The sequence below is a fragment of the Uloborus diversus genome, unplaced genomic scaffold, assembly GCF_026930045.1.
Source record: "Uloborus diversus isolate 005 unplaced genomic scaffold, Udiv.v.3.1 scaffold_18, whole genome shotgun sequence".
Taxonomy (NCBI): Eukaryota; Metazoa; Arthropoda; class Arachnida; order Araneae; family Uloboridae; genus Uloborus; species Uloborus diversus.
This window is the reverse complement of record NW_026558329.1, coordinates 1,366,700-1,371,365: the sequence shown is the minus strand read 5'-3', so window position 1 is coordinate 1,371,365 and position 4,666 is coordinate 1,366,700.

Sequence of the window (4,666 nt, the reverse complement as noted above, 5' to 3'; positions counted from 1 at the left end):
TTGTTTCCGCCGTGTTCGGTCAAAGTGACATACTGTTTGACCATCGATTACATGGAAAGGCTAATATCCGGTTTATAGGCGGAAATGGACCTATCTATTAGTTTATAGGGGTGTTAGTTGGTTTGTTGCAGATGTGCACTTTTGCCTCTCTATTATTTAGCCTTAGTTTTGCAAAAATGAAAATTTGCTCACAGCAACGTTTTTCAAATCTAATATTCGATCTATATTCTCTTGGCAAAAATTAATTGATTTATTTATTCACAACAAAGTCTTGAGCTTACCATTTTGCTTTTACGTTCCTGAACGAAATGAAAATCTTTTATTTTCTGTTTGTTGTTTCCATGGTAACTATTTTTGTTCCCCCTTATTTTATTTTTGAGAATGCAATAAATGAATAAGACACTAGTGACATTATGAAGCGCGTGCATCCTAATCCCATCGTTTTTTTCCCTTCTCCCCTGCGAGGTTCATTCAGATGGAATCGTCTTTACTTGGCTGATTGCCAAATTACATACAATCCGTGGTCAAACAGTATAAACTTTGTTGGCTATACCATATGCTGTTTTGTCATTTTTGCATTCTTTCAATAAAATCAAGACCTAAAGGTTCACGAAACTAAAAACATAGTCCGACAAGTAATCAAAGTGAGCCATTGAAATGTAAAATATCCACTGAGTAAACGAGCCATTAAATGATGTGGAAAAAGTGATTGAAATGACCTGCCAATGAAGTAAAACAACATTAAAAGCTCCATTAAAATATCGAGTCATTTGCTAAATACACATCAAGTCATTGATTAATAATTATTAAGGGGTCACAATACCTTTCAAGCAATTTCTATTACTTTATATAAATTTTATATTTCTTTGAAACGATAACATGCATGCTTATTTCGTAACCAATTATTTATTTTCAAAATTTAAAAATAGTGCCTACTTTTTTTGAAAATTCAAGAAATTGAGAAAAATTTCAATTTTTTAAAATCCCTAGCGCTTTTTTTATTTTTGCACTCATTTAAAAAACGTTTCTTTGCAAAACGATCAGTATAATCATCTCTAAAAATCTGTGCATTCATTTGCTTATGAGTTCATTCGAAAATTTTCTGTGATTAATTACGTAAAAAAATCAAAGTTTTTTTTTTTAAAAATTTGGTTTTTAAAGGTTTAACATGCTCTAAACATTAGAGTGATTTATAAAATGCTTATCCAATGCACAGTTTTGTCAAAGATGTTATCCCAATTGCAAAAAGTATTACTTTAAGGCTGTATCTTTAATAGAAAAAAATCCTTAGGGATTCTAATGAGATGAAAACACAAAAAAAAAACCATCATCGAGAAAAAGCACTTTGAAGTTTTTCTTTGCATAAGAACACATGGCGAGCGTGACCTAAAACCACTCCTAACTTTTTAAATGTTTGAACTAAAGCAATGAAACTTTTCCCCTGTGTTCAGAATAGTTTTTTGTTTGGAAACAAGCAATAAAAAAGTTTTTGATTTTTTTCATCATTTTTGAGGTACTCTAACCCCTTAAAAGTGCCATTAAAATGAGGAAAGTTGGAGCAGACCAAACATTGACATAAACATCACTTTTCAATTTTTTGCGGTAGGAAGTAGCCGAGCGACGTACCTAGGATAGAAAATTTCCGTGTTTGCAAGCTGGTTTGGAATTCTAAGGGGTAGGACTCGTAAAATTTTAAAGCGACACAACAAATACCTATCATTCAAATGCTTGTAACTAAATTTCTATATAAGCTATGTTTAAACTTTTAGTTTTGAACAGGGTTTGTACGGATCATGGAAATCCTGGAAAGTCATGGAAAAAAAATAAACCAATTTGAGACCTGGAAAAGTCATGGAAAATGAATATATTTTTAAAAAGTTATGAAATTTCAGTCATGGAAAAATGTCCTGGATAAAGAGAAAGTAACAGTAGCTTAAAAAGCATTAGAAATCTTGAATGGTTTAACAGCATTGCATATGAAAGCTGTTAAAACTTGAAAATTGAATGTTCCCAAAAACAAATCTGAATTTTGCAATCCAAATGCATCCACTTCTGTGGCAGCCGCCCTTCTTCTTTTGCAATGTGATTTTACTGCTTAGACATCACTAGTTTTGAATTTATCATTATTTTCAACACTTCTTATATTTTATAATCTGCCGTAGCGAACTTACACTTTCTTGATTTTGCCCCGCCCACTCAAAAAACGCGATTCAATTGCATCCGAGAACGTTTCAATCGCTCGTAAAAATTTTATTATGAAATTTATCAGAGTTTATCTTGGTTTGTTGCAGGGTTGGCAAAAACCCGGGTTTTTTTAAAAAAGCCCATGGACCCAGGTATTTTTTGGGTTTTTTTAAATAAAACCCAACTAAAGTTGGGTTTTTTTAAAAAGAAATGTGGTTTTTTTTGTCTTTTTTTAGGGAAAATGTGGGGTACTTGTAGCATATTGTAGCATAAGTATATGGACAAAGTAAAAATTATGTTCGGGTAAAAAGCTCGAAAACTAGTTAAAATTCAGAGTTTTCTGAAGAAAAGTATAAAAGACGAAAAAACCCAAGAATGTTAAAGTTTCAGATTTTTTTAATTTTCAATATTACCAACAGTTAAGGCAAAGTTACTTCTCGAGTGATAAAATCTATTGTTCGTTTTTAATTACTAAATTTTTTTTTTTTTTTTTGCATTTTACTTTATAGTATTTCATTTTGTTATGCAACTGTAGAACCTCAAGTCGTTTAAATCCCTTTTTACTGAATTCCAGCTCAATCAAGACATTTCTTTGAATTTTATGTTGCCTGTTTTTCTATTTCTGTGTACAGGGTAAGAAATATTAAACTTTTTTGTAAAATAATGAAAATAAAGTACCTGTTCTGTTTTCTGTCGACCGTTTGAAAAATCTGTTTATTTCTAAAAAATTTACCTTGTGTTTGTTCGAGATTTGTGACGTGTTGGTAAGCAGAAAATAATTTACATGAAAGCCTTTTAACTAGATTAGTTTCCTCTATACAATCTACAAATATTGAGAAAATCAGACGTGACAGGACTCGATCAAGATAAGTTGAGTTATTTATTGACCAGTTAAAGAAAAAAGTTAAATGCATTTATTTAAAATCTTTGAAGTATATTTTTAATGCCGTTAAGAGTTAAGAAATACTATTAAAGCTCAAAATTCATTTTTTTTTTGTTCATTGTCTGTAGTGAAGAACAAATAAAAAAGAAGTTTAAATTGTAAAAGTATTTAAATTAATTAATTTTTTTAAAAACTTCTCACAAAATTTTAAAAAACCCAAAAGTGGACTAAATAATGGGTTTTTTTAAATGGGTTTTTCAAAAAAAAAAAAACATTGGGTCCAACCCAATTGGGTCCGATTCGGCCAACCCTGGTTTGTTGTAGGTTTTAGAAAATAAAGGTCTTTAATAAGGCGATAGAATATAGAAATAGGGAAATTCTAATGCTCTAAAACATTAGTGCCCAACGTACGGCCTGAAAAACTGATCCCTGCTGCCAAATGTTACGTTCAATGCCAGGAATCTAACACTATGTTCTGGAATTTCATAACCTATTAACTTATATGCATTTGAAAATGTATAAATTAGTAAGCAAGTACATTTGAATCTGTTTTGGAAACATGAATTTACTGAAGAATGACTTTAATTTCAAGTACCGAAATAGTGACAGGTTACATGCATGATTAGATGCAATGTTGACTCTAAAAGGCAACTTTTAAAGTAAATTTATTTATACTTAGGAATAACTTGTTCAACTTTTGTTCTATTCTTTAATCATTCTGCCCTCTTATGAAAAAATAAATTAAACATTTGAGCATCATTATATTGCATTCACTGCATGTTTACTTTACTTAAATTTATATAAAGAAGGCAAATAGTTTAGTTTTTGCAGTGTGCACTGTTGTTTTTTCAATCACAAACAAGTTCTTTGATAAAGTAGTGGCATTCACGTAGAAGTTTGGCTGTTCACATTTCCAAATATATTGGCAAGTTTGATATTAAATAGTACTATTCTCTTTGTGTGACAAGGTCATGAAAATTTTTATTGAAGTCACGAAAAAGTCTTGGAAAAGTCATGGAATATTTTCATCTATGAACCCTGTTTGAATGAAATCTGAAAATCCCTCAAAAATGACATGATATAACGTAAACAGTACACTTTCATGATAGGAAAAGAATGGTAACAAGTAGTTTTCTCATGTTTGAAAAATAGAAACGCCCTTTACTGGAAAATGCATGTGTAATCCTAATGTTAGAAGTATTGCCGTATACCTTCCTCAAAGCATGAAACTCAGTTTAAATTTTTAAAAACATTTTTTTATTGAAATTTTTTAAAAATATCGAAATTCACTGAAATTGTCTTGTTTTTTTTTTTTGTTTTTTTTTTTTTTGTTTTTTTTTTTTTTTTTTGTTTTTTTTTTTTGTTGTTTTTTTTTAATTGAGCTTGGTTTTCAAGAAAAATTTAGGTTTAGATGATAGAAAAAAGCCAAACAAATATACGAAAAAAGTTGTATGAAAATATATGAAAAGCTTTTTGAAATATATATATATATATGGTGCACACAAAGACAAAAAAAAAAAAACCCAACAACAAAGACTTTGGAGAAAAAGAGGTTTAAGCAGCTATTGTTGACATTAATCTCATACACTTTTTTGCGAT